Here is a 12,983-nt window from a genome sequence, read left to right as displayed (position 1 = left end):
CAGTTCCCACGGCACCAAGCCTCATGTTGCTGTGATAACTCCTATGGGATATGATTGTTTCTTGGTGTACTTTCCTCCAAAACACATAGTGAGCTCTCAAAAGCGGTATCTTTGTATTCCAAGAATCCAGCATAGCGTCTGGCTCACAGTTCAGTAAGTGAATGAATCAAATCAGGGAAGTGGGATAAGTGAAGTGTCAACCACATGCCAGGTTGTGTGTCATACATCTTTCATCTCTTCTCTACTGACTAGTGACAAACATACAGCAGACAGTGCCTGAAGCACACTGACTGATCAATAAAATCAATTGACTGAATAAATCAAGTAAATATACATGAAAAGAGCTTTGACAGGCTCAGCAAAGTGATATGGTCATCAGTATGAAGGTCTCTTTCAGTGTCAAGATTCTGTGGAATTTTAAAAGGCTGTATTTACACAAATTTCCCAGAAGATTTGGGGAAAAGAGAAGGGAAACAAGCCTTTATTGAGAGGCTACAATTTTGTTAGGCACTTTAGATATGATATTTGATTTGTTTTTCATAATAATTCTGGGAAGTTGAGATTATAATCCTCATTTGATTGATAAAGAAACCAATGATAGACACACAGAGACAAAATTTGAACTCAGATGAGCCTGACCCCAGTCCTAAGCTTTTCCCCCACTGCACACCTGAATCCCTGGGAGGAACACAAGTCTCCCTGCCCTATCACTCCACTCCAAGAAAAAGGAGTTCTGAAACAAGACAAGGCTCAATTGGGTTATGATTCCAGAGGGTGGAGCTTTCAATGGGAAGCATGAAGAAATGAAAGAGCTCTGCCTTCCCTTGAGAATATTCCCTTTTCTTTGTTGAAAGGTTCACAACTCTTCCCACGTTCCTCCCATTAGTCTGGAAGGATAATTTTAGGGCCTCTCCAGCTTAGAGAAAAGCAAAGCCTCTTTTACTTTTCCTGTTCTCTAAAAGGTCAAGTGGCAATCAAGTTATAATTAAGAGGAAAGAGGGCAAGGAGGCATCACCACGGTGGACATGAGAGGCCTTAACTTAGAAGGGGAAGCAGCCCTGAAGCTTTTTACATCCCCTGCAAGCCTACTCACCAGGTTGTAAGCCTACATAGAGATGGTAACCAAAGTACTAATTAGCAATACAGATGTTCCTTTGTCTGGAATGTCTTCTGCGTAGGATGGTGGCATCCAATTGAGGTGACAAGGTATCAGCCAAATGTTTCATCAAAACAACAGGACTTACAAGTTGACTTAAACAAATAATGTGAGGCCTGCAACAGATGGTCTTGGGACAACAGGCTCTCTTCATGCAAAAGGACGAATCTAAACACTTACTCTACACATATACAAAAACTAACTCAAAATGGATCAAAGGCCTAAATACAAGAGCTAAAACCACAAAACTCTTAGGGAAAAAAAAAAAAAATACAAGTAAATCTTTACGACCGTGAATTAGGCAACAATTTTTTACACATGACATCTAAAGACAAGCAAGTGTTAGTCACTCAGTCGTGTCCCACTCTTTGTGATCCCATGGACTGCAGCCCACCAGGCTCCTCTGTCCATGGGATTCTCCAGGCAAGAATACTGGAGTGGGTTGCCATTCCCTTCTCCATTAAAGCCAAGCAATCAAAGTAACAACGTATATATTGAATTTCATAAAACTAAAACCTTTTTTCCCTCAAAAGACACTACCAGGCAACAACCAAAAAGACAACATTCAGAATGGGAGGAAAAGTTTGTAAATCATACATCTGATAAGGGTCTAATATTCAGAATATATAAAGAACTATTACAACTCAAGAATAAAAAAAATCAAATTTTAAAAATAAACAAAGGAGTTAAATAGCTACTTCTCCAAAGAAGATATACAAATAGCCAATGACATCCAACATCATTCGTCATAAGGGAAATGCAAACCCAAAGTATAATGAGGTATCACCTCACACCTGCAGAGATGGCTATAATCAAAAAGATGGATTAGTGATGATGTGGAAAATGAGATTCCTCACACATTACTGGTGGAAACACAAAATGGTGCAACTATCAAATACTTTGGAGAACAGTTTGGCAGTTTTCAAAAAGTCACACGTAGAAATGACTAGCAATTCTACTCCTGGATATCCTAGATATATACTTAAGAGAAATGAAAAGATGTGTTCCCACAAAAACTTATACATAAATATTCACAGTAGCATTATTCATAATAGCAAAAAAAGAAAAAGAAACAACCAAAGTCGCCATCTACTGATAAATGGATAAAAACAATGTGGTATATCCATACAGTGGAATTTTACTTGGTTATAGAAAAGAATGAAGGACTAATACATACTACAACGGAAAAGATTCTTTAAAACATCATGCTAAGTGAAAGAAGCCAAATGCAAAAGGGTCCATATTGTACGATTCCATTTATACAAAATGTCCATGATAACAGGCATATCCATAGAGAAAGCAGATTAGTGCTTGCCAGGGGCTAGGGGAAGGGAGAATGGGAAGTGACTGCTAACAGATGTGAGGTTTCTTTAGGGGGTTATGAAACATTCTAGAACTAGATAGTGGTGATGATTCCAAAACCTTGTGATGTACTAAAAACTTAATTTTACACTTTAAAAACAAATTATATGGTATCTTAATTATCTCTCAATTTTTTAAAGTGAGCTGCAAGTATAAAAAGGAGCTAAGTGTACACATTATAACATACGTACTATCAAAGAGATACGACAGAAAAGCAATGAAGTTAACTTGAAAATCACTGCTGGACATTGGTGTTTACTTTCATAATAACAAATATGAAAAGTATTGCATTTTTTGTCATAAGTTGCACACCAACATAAAGAAGATTGAGAGGAAAAATTAATTTGATTTCCATGAAAAACCATCCAAGGATATTTATTTGCTTTCTTCCCAATATCTCGGCTGGTTGGAAGCTGAACTCCCTGGAGCAGATATAAGAGCCTCTATGTTAGATTTGCTGACAGCAAACAGACTTGAAAGAATTCAAGTATAAGAAACTGAGCCTCAGATGAGCTGCCTTTGGTAAATGGTAAATGGATTCTCTCCTAGCAAGCTCTGTTGCTGCAGACAAGCATTCCACCATGATAACGACAGAGTAACAGAGTAGAACTTTTCAATTACCAGCATCTCAACCTTAGAGACTGGATGAACATCTTCTATAGGGCTTTTTCTTATATTCTCTGAATGAATATGTATGAGTCCAAACGACCAGTTTTTCCAGGTGAACACAGCTCATGTTAAGAATATTGAATTACAAATAAACTCTCCACACATACAATGTAAAATCAAAAATATAAGACAGTATTCTATTAACTGTACCTGGAACATTGTAGCACCGACTAAATACTTGCTGAATGAAGCTTATATACTTAAAGTTGTGATTTAATCACTAAGTCGTGTCCAACTCTTTGTGACCCCATGGATTGTAGCCTGCCAGTCTCCTCTGTCCATGGGTTTCCCAGGCAAGAATACTGGAATGGGTTGCCATTTCCTTCTCCAGGAGATATTCCTGACCCAGGGATCAAACCTGGGTCTCCTGCATTGCAGGTGGGCTCTTTACTATCTACTAAATAATTTAGATCAAATAATAAGGCAAAGAGAATTTCTGAATCAACCTGTCTTCATCAATAAGGTGTTTTTTACTTGCGTTATTCCTGATGTTATACCTCACATCCTCACTGACAGTCCAACTGAAAAGTCAATGGTCATTAACAAAGATATTTAGTTTATTATAAGTATTAATAGAAAGGATAGTTTGAGTTAATTCTAATAATTACTGCCCCTCATCTTACAAAACATCCTGAAATGAAACAACTTTGGGTCAATAAAACTGCAGGAATTTGTGAGGTGATTAGTCATTCATCTCACAATTTATTTTAGTTAATAAACTAAGAAAAGATATATTGATACAGTTGTTAACTCGTCACATTCTGAACCCTAAGATCCAAGCAAAACACAATTCACCTCTGATCCCTACTGGAGCTCCACAGGAAGGGAAATTCTTCCTGAAGCACATCTCAAAGCATACTAATTTACCAATGCCTGGAAGGTCAGCAATTAATTCTACATCGCATTTTCCCTTTTTATATCCTCTGACAAGAACAGGGAAATCATTTCTCAGTATCTAACAACTGCGGGTGCTTGAAACACTATATAGAATGGTGAGGCAGATAAAAGAAGTAGAAAATATCTTCAGAGATCACATCTTCTCTTTCAGAACACTTCTAAAAGTCTCTAAGGATACAGTTCTACAAGTTCACAATGTACAACAGACACTGGCAGAAAAAGTCTTCATCGGTCTTTTACGGCGTGTAAGCTCTTTTCTTCTATCTTCAAGGAGACAGGAAGATGACATGAATATCAACCTTTATATTCTCATCCTTTAGGTTTTTTATTGGAAATCACACTACTCAATTCACTTTCACTTTCATGAACTCTTCCTTGATTTGCTGACCTCACAAAATAACATTTTTAAAGAAAATGTAATTTGTTAACTGGTCTCTGTATGAAAAAGACTTCCTAAGCATAAAAAGTAATGAATCAAAAAGGAAAAGGTTGAGTAGACCATATAAAATTGTTTTAATTTCTATAAATCAAAAACCACCATAAGTTAAATGAAAAGGCAATTATAAAAAGATTTTTTTTTTTAAAAAAAGGCAACTATAGGAGAAATGCCCCAGCAAGCAAGGGTTAATATCCTTACTCTATAAAGAGTTTACACAAATCAGTGTCTGGCCTAGACAGTGCCACCCCGACCCCAACCCCCACGTTCCCCTCCTCATCCATACAAGAAATTGCTCGGTTCCTTTTTAAAAAACGTTATAGTTTCTCAGAGCTTTCAGGATCAGTCTGCCTCTTTCTTCTGCCTTAGTTCCTTGCCTCCTATCTGGATACTCTCCTTCTCCTAAGGCCTGTTAACCAGGAGACTCAGATAAACAACCTGATCTTGACTTCAGATTTTCCCCAAGGTCCAACCTCTGCAACCCAGCTTTCTACATTGCTCTGCCATCTTCAGACAAGTAACAGCTCGCCCCAGGCTCCAGGGATACAAACCAATTCAACTATTCCAGCTAATTCCAGCCAAAGTCCAGCATGCTGGCTCCTCTTGCCTGGGCCAGAAAGGCGAAATCAAACTAAACAATTAACAAAAAGCTGAAAGGAAAGCAAAAGTGCAGTCGATCAGTCGTGTCCGATTCTATGCAACCCATGGACTCTAGCCTACCAGGCTCCTCTGTCCATGGGATATTCCAGGCACTAATACTGGAGTGGATTGCCATTTCCTCCTCCAGGGGAATCTTCCCAACCCAGGGATCGAACCCAGGTCTCCCTCATTGTAGACAGACACTTTACCACCTGAGCCACCAGGGAAAAGCTGAGACTCCATGTAAAACAATCAAAGAACTTGTGCAGGCAATTCACAGAAAAGAAATAGCTAATAGCTAGTAAGAAGATTTTTTAATGCTTCAGTTCAGTTCAGTCGCTCAGTCGTGTCCAACTCCTTACGACCCCATAAATTGCAGCATGCCAGGCCTCCCGGGGCCATTACCAACTCCCGGAGTCCACCCAAACCCATGTCCATTGAGTTGGTGATGCCAACCAGCCATCTCATCCTCTGTCGTCCCCTTCTCCTCCTGTCCCCACATCAGTTCAGTTCAGTTCAGTTCAGTCTCTCAGTCGTGTCCAACTCTTTGCGACTCCATGAATCGCAGGATGCCAGGCCTCCCTGTTTATCACCATCTCCCGGAGTTCACTCAGACTCATGTCCATCCAGTCCATGATGCCATCCAGCCATCTCATCCTCTGTTGTCCCCTTCTCCTCCTGCCCCCAATCCCTCCCAGCATCAGAGTCTTTTCCAATGAGTCAACTCTTCACATGAGGTGGCCAAAGTATTAGAGTTTCAGCTCAAGCATCAGTTCTTCCAATGAATATTCAGGACTGATCTCCTTTAGGATGGACTGGTTGGATCTCCTTGCTGCCCAAAGGACTCTCAAGAGTCTTCTCCAACACCACAGTTCAAAAGCAGCAATTCTTCGGTGCTCAGCTTTCTTCACAGTCCATCTCTCACATCCATACATGACTGCTGGAAAAACCATAGCCTTGACTAGATGGACTTTTGCTGACAAAGTAATATCTCTGCTTTTGAATATGCCATCTAGGTTAGTCATAACTTTTCTTCCAAGGAGTAAGCGTCTTTTAATTTCATGGCTGCAATCACCATCTGCAATGATTTTGGAGCCCAAAAAAATAAAGTCTGACACTGTTTCCACTGTTTCCCCATCTATTTCCCATGAAGTGATGGGACCAGATGCCATGATCTTCGTTTTCTGAATGTTGAGCTTTAAGCCAACGTTTTCACTCTCCTCTTTTACTTTCATCGAGAGGCTTTTTAGTTCCTCTTCACTTTCTGCCATAAGGGTGGTGTCATCTGCATATCTAAGGTTATTGATATTTCTCCCGGCAATCTTGATTCCAGCTTGTGCTTCTTCCAGCCCAGCGTTTCTCATGATGTACTCTGCATAGAAGTTAAATAAGCAGGGTGACAATATACAGCCTTGACGTACTCCTTTTCCTATTTGGAACCAGTCTGTTGTTCCATGTCCAGCTCTAACTGCTGCTTCCTGACCTGCATACAGGTTTCTCAAGAGGCAGGTTCAGGTGGTCTGGTATTGCTATCTCTTTCAGAATTTTCCACAGTTTATTGTGATCCACACAGTCAAAGGCTTTGGCATAGTCAATGAAGCAGAAATAGATGTTTTTCTGGAACTCTCTTGCTTTTCCCATGATCCAGCAGATGTTGGCAATTTGATCTCTGGTTCCTCTGCCTTTTCTAAAACCAGCTTGAACATCTGGAAGTTCATGGTTCACGTATTGCTGAAGCCTGGCTTGGAGAATTTTGAGCATTATTTTACTAGCATGTGAGATGAGTGCAATTGTGTGGTAGTTTGAATATTCTTTGGCATTGCCTTTCTTTGGGATTGGAATGAAAACTGACTTTTCCAGTCCTGTGGCCACTGCTGAGTTTTCCAAATTTGCTGGCACATTGAGTGCAGCCCTTTCACAGCATCATCTTTCAGGATTTGAAATAGCTCAACTGGAATTCCATCACCTCCACTAGCTTTGTTCATAGGATGCTTTCTAAGGCCCACTTGACTTCACATTCCAATAGAAGATGTGAGTTAAAATGAGATAATATTTTTATCTGTGAAATTTGAAGATTTTTTAAAATAATAATGCTAACACAGATGTCATAAAAGTGACAGCAAGATGGTAAACTGGTATAATCTTTCCAAAGGTAGCAGTATGTTTGAAGAGTATTCATCTGTCCTTTGACTCTGTAATTTCATTTTCAGGAACTGATCTTCAGTAATCAAAAATCTACTTGGAAGATTTAACTATAAAGAAATTCATCTCTACATTTCTGTATTTTAAATATAACTATCAAACAATACATAAATTACAAATAAATTATGGTTCATCCATAGTGTCATTATGGGGCAAATAAAAATGATATAGTAAGAGCTGATTCCTCTATAGCCCTGATTAAGTAACATTCACTGTCCAAAGCAGTTAACATGTATTAACTCATTTACTCCTCCAACAGCATAAACAGAACTTGTAAGGTAAATAGGTGCTAGTATCATCTCCTTTTCACAGCTGAGGAATCTGAGGCACAAAAAGTGAAGTAGTTGGTTTAAAGTTACACTGGCACAGATTCATATGCCCTTATCTGAAATTCTAAAATCCAAAAGCTCTGAATACCACATGTTCTCATAAATTTGTGGCAAATCCATTTCTTGGCAAAACCTGACCTGAACTCATGTACAAGTATGTATAGTCTTTACTTATCTCTCACTTAGAGTGAAGTTTTCTTTCTAAAGAAAAATTAATGTGTTTGATTACAGAGTGCTGCCCAAAACCACACCAGAAGGGATGCAGTTTATAAACCATGTTGTCCTTCTATAATCTAAAAAATTCTGAATCTTAAAGCACAACTAGCCCCATGGGTTTCAGATAAGGAATTGTGGCAGAACTGAAATTCAAATCTCTCCATCTGCCTGGCTCTGGAGTTTGTGCTCTTAACCATGATGGTTATTTTGAGATCATTTAATGGAATAGGAAAATCTTTATAATAAAAACATATAGGTATTTATTAACTACATACTATGTATCAGACACACGGAGAAAATTAAAATTGTGATGATGCTACTAAGGAGATATACTTGGTATCAGAAAAGTTTATACCCTGAGGGGCATTGTCCTAGACAGAGTGGTCAGTGGCAGCTTTTCTGGGAATCATCTGACCTGAGAAGTGAAGGATGAGCAAGAGTTAACAAGATGAGGGAAGAGAATACCTGGAAGGAGAGGAGCATGTGCAAAGGCCCTGTAGTAGGAGGGAAGACGGGAGACAAAGGACTCAGTGTAACTGGAACACAGAGAACAAGGGAAGCCTGGTGTAAGATAAGGAGCTTCCCTGGTGGCTCAGATGGTAAAGAATCTGCCTGCAGTGCAGGAGACCAGAGTTCGATCCCTGGGTTGGTAAGATCCCCTGGAGAAGAAAACAGCTACCCACTCCAATATTCTGGCCTGGAGAATTCCATGGACAGAGAAGCCTGGCAGGCTACAGTCCAGTTCAGTTCAGTCGCTCAGCTGTGTCCAACTCTTTGTGACTCCATGAACTGCAGCAAGCCAGGCCTCCCCGTCCATCACCAACTCCTCGAGTTTACTCAAACTCATATCCATTGAGTTGGTGATGCCATCCAACCATCTCATCCTCTGTCATCCCCTTCTCTTCCCACCTTCAATCTTTCCCAGCATCAGGGTCTTTTCAAATGAGTCATTTCTTCACATCAGGTGGCCAAAGTATTAGAGTTTCAGCTCAAGCATCAGTTCTTCCAATGAATATTCAGGACTGATTTCCTTTAGGATGGACTGGTTGGATCTCCTTGCTGCCCAAAGGACTCTCAAGAGTCTTCTCCAACACCACAGTTCAAAAGCATCAATTCTTCGGCACTCAGCTTTCTTTATAGTCCAGCTCTCACATCCATACATGACTCCTGGAAAAATCATAGCTTTGACTAGACGGACCATTGTTGAAAAAGTAATGTCTCTGCTTTTTAATGGTCATAACTGTTCTCCCAAGGAGCAAGCATCTTTTAATTTCATGGCTGCAGTGACCATCTGCACTGATTTTGGAGCCCCAAAAAATAAAGTCGGTCACGTGGGGCCGCAAATCGTCAGACATGACTGAGAGATTTTCACACTATAGAGGAGGTAGATGCTACAGGACCTTATAAGTGGAATAACATTAGCCCCTATTTGCCTGAGCGACATTCCCAGTGTAATTAATATTCTCTTTTACTCTCAAAGGTATCTTGGTCTGCGAAATAAAATATATGGTCACCGAATTTATAGACCACATTAAAGAGTGGTACCTTTATCCTAAAAGTAGTAAGAAATCCTGACAGACTTTAAGCCAGGGAGAGGAGAAGGGTATTATAATGAAATTTTAGTTTTCAAAAGATTTCTCCTACTGCAGGGTAAGAATAGATGAGAATATTGAAAGGATAGGTGAATACCTTCAGACTAGTCTGGAGGCCACTACAGGAGGCCAGGCAAGAGACCTTGACAGCCCGGTCTAGGGTGACAATGATAGAGACTAAAAGAAGTGGATGGAATTCAGTCTGGTTTGAACATAAAATGAACAGAACTTGATGATCTGGACATGGAGAAAGAGTCCATGACTTTTGGCTTGCAAACTAGATGGATGTTGGTATGATTCACTGAGATAGGAATATGAGAGAGTTACATGAGTTAGACAGTTAAATGTGTGAGGCATCTTGCACACGGCAGTTGCAATGTGAAGTGGGGGGAACCTGAAAGAGTGCCTAAAACTAAGAATGTTTAAGTGTGAAACGATGTTTCTTTCCATTGGCAGAGCCCTCTTCTGATGCACGACCATATTTTCCGGTTGGATACTGCAGCAGCTCAGTGGGCAGACAAAAGAAAAGGTTCTCCCCTTGGCTGGTAGTGTGGGACCCGGAGAATTAAACCACGCGCAGCGTATAAAGATCCCTTAAAACTAAACCCCAAGTGCTTGACATTTACGGTTCACAAAGCAGTTTCACATACAGGCTCCTTCAAATCCACCACGCTTTGTAGAAATTCTACTCTACATTTACAGATGAGGAAACTGAGGTAGAGCGCTTAAATCACCTGTCCACACAGAGGCTCCTCTTAACGGCATATGATCTATCTCCTTGTACGTGCACCCACTGTGTGCAAAGAACTACCCTAAGTGCTGTAAGGAAGAGCTATATCATATAATGAGGTCCTCCTAGGTGCCAGACTCTAGGAGAGAAAAAAAAGAGAGAAGGCGGATAGCGGAAGGGAAGCCACAAATTTAGAACTTTTAAGAATGTGCTATACTTACCCTAGAGTATGTTCGCTTTAAATTTCAAAAAAGGTTCACGTCCCAAGACGGGGGTCAAGGTGAGAAGGTGAAGATGAACCAGGGACCACCCCAAACGCCGACCCAGGGGAAATGGGGTCTCAACGGCTGGGCCCCAGGACACACTAAGAGGGGACGCCGGGAGCCGCCAGCCGACCGGGCAGAGGAGGCCCAGCGGCCGGTTTGCCGGCGCGTTACCATAGCAACGGCCGGGCCAGCTTCGGCCTGGTGCCCTCCCGCCCATCCCGCGGGGCCAGCCCACCCCGCGGGGCCCGCCCTGCGCCGCGACGCCAGGGGCCACTCACCCGGGCCCGCAGGCGGGCTGGCTTCCCACTGGCGCGCACACTCCGCTCCGGTGGTCGCCGAGCCCGGAATTCCGCACCTGGAGAAACTTTTCGGCCGGCGGGGCAACCGCAGGGAGGTGGACGGGGGCCGCCTGGGGACAAAGTGCATCGGCCGGCGCGAAGCCCCTCTCCCCGCAGCCGGGCTGACAAGGAGGGAGACCCCCAGGTGCGCTCAGGGGCGTCCCCGCGAGCAGCTTCTCCTAGAGCTGGACCTGAGAACCCTATTTTAGGTACAGAGAAGCAGACACGTATTACAGGAAATTAAACCTTTATAGCAATGATATCACTGAACCGAGAGGATATCCAGGCCATAGTTCTCGCTCAGGGCCCGGAAGCTTTCTGGCGCAGCCAGTTGGAGCTGGTCCTGTAAGCCTCGCACCGCAGTGGGGTCAGAGCTGGCCTAAAAGTCAGGAAAATGAATATCGGTGCTGGGGGAAGGCCCCCGAAGTGCATGGTGTTTGTCCCCACAGAGGGGCTGAGAAGGCTCTTGACAGATCAAAAGGCAATTCCCAGGAATATGTGTTAGCCGCAAAGCTCTGTGGACCATCTGAATGCATGCTCCCTGCAATAACGGCTAGAAACACGGACTCCAGCTGTATGCTAATGTATTTCTGACCTGATGTAGGAATGGCTTCTGTGGACACGGGTCCTGCTGTTTAGCAGCTGGGGGGAAAGAAATTCAACTCTCCTAACACTAGCCTAATTATTCAGACAGATGTCCTCTACAGTTTATTTGATTAATAGCCAAGAACTTGGTACAGAGGTCGATTCATTTTACTTCTTAGAGGTAGAAGTCCACCTTTGGCAATGGGTTCCTCCTGTCAGTTTCACCTGACAACTCATAATGGCTGCTAATGAGCAACTGGTAACTTCAGTATTACAAATTTTTCAATAATCCCCACCATGTCCTATACCCTAGAACTTTGGGGTATTGGCCATACTTTGTTCTGAAGTACAGAACTGTTGTCTAACAAGGGTCTGGAACAGCGTGCAAGGATTTTCTCTCTGCCTGTCTCCCCCAACCCTGCCTTTATCCAAGCATGAGTGTTGGTGCCACAATGTCCAACAAACGAAGCTCTACCATCTGCTTCACTGAGCTGTGAAGTGCATGAATCTGCCTTTAATCAGCAGCTGTGTAGTCTTACACTCCCAGCCCTACCAAGAAATAACTTTAAACTGTCCGCTTTCTCATGCCTGGGTGGCGAGAAACAGCAGTTAGAGAATTGAAAGGTATGCAGATAACCTCCTCCTCTATCAATGCATAGTCTCTAGGTCAAGTAAGTCCCAAACCTGCTATAAATCAGAGACATCTGGGGTTTCTGTTTGTTTTGATTTGTATTTAAATACATATTCATAGGACACACTTCCAGGAATTCTGATTAAGTAAATCTCGTGAAATCATTTTTAAAAGATCTTCCATGTGAGCTTGATGCAAAACTACAAAGCGAGGTTGGGAAACCACTAGGCTATGTTTTATTCTAAATTAAGCCAGACCATCAAAAAAGCTATTTGTACCACTTTTTCTTCACCCTTACAAAATAGTTTCTATTAAGTCGTCCTTTACCCTTATGCCATCTGTTTATGTTAACAGATAAAGTTTAAAAAAATATGCATGATACCTCTGAATTAACTGGAGGGATTATATTATTTTAAGAATTATATTTATTACATCCCAGTAGCAGAATCCTGGGCTTCCCAGGTGGCTCAGCTGGTAAAGAATCCGCCTGCAATGCAGAAGACCCCGGTTGGATTCCTGGGTCGGGAAGTTCCACTGGAGAAGGGATAGGCTACCCACTTCACTATTCTTGGGTTTCCCCCATTGCTCAGATTGTAAAGAATCTGCCTACAATGCAGGAGACCTGGGTTCAACCCCTGGGTTGGGAAGATCCCTTGGAGGAGGCCTTAGAGACCCACTCCAGTATCCTAGCCTGGAGAATCCCCATGGACAGAGGAGCCTGGTGGGCTACAATCCACTGGGTCGCAAAGAGTTGGGACATGACTGAGTGACTAAGCATGGCACAGCAGAATCCTACTATATTGCCCAGCCCAGGGTTTTTCTAATTTTTTTGACCATAATCTACCAAAAGAAATATGTTTTACATTATCACCCAGTACACATGTACCTACACATTTAATAACTGAGACAAGTTTTATGAAATGTTACCCATATCA

General features: G+C 41.9%; 1 protein-coding gene across 10 annotated transcripts in view; it reads right to left on the bottom strand.

Moving 5' to 3' along the window:
* Nucleotides 1–11,642, bottom strand: part of STK33 (serine/threonine kinase 33) — a 199,526-nt gene extending 187,884 nt beyond the window's left edge. For 4 of the 10 annotated variants that reach the window (XM_069554490.1, XM_069554486.1, XM_069554491.1 and 1 more), the window contains exon 1: nt 10,450–10,709. The gene's annotated coding sequence lies outside the window, so the exon portion shown is untranslated. Of the gene's footprint in view, nt 1–10,449; nt 10,710–10,772 lie in introns of those variants that run through there. The other 6 variants (XM_069554489.1, XM_069554494.1, XM_069554487.1 and 3 more) reach the window with 4 other exon arrangements.
* Nucleotides 11,643–12,983: the final 1,341 nt, after the last annotated feature.

This window comes from Ovis canadensis, chromosome 15 (assembly GCF_042477335.2).
Source record: "Ovis canadensis isolate MfBH-ARS-UI-01 breed Bighorn chromosome 15, ARS-UI_OviCan_v2, whole genome shotgun sequence".
Lineage (NCBI taxonomy): Eukaryota > Metazoa > Chordata > Mammalia > Artiodactyla > Bovidae > Ovis > Ovis canadensis.
Note: the sequence above shows the minus strand (reverse complement) of the source record. Positions and strands in the feature narration are given on the sequence as shown.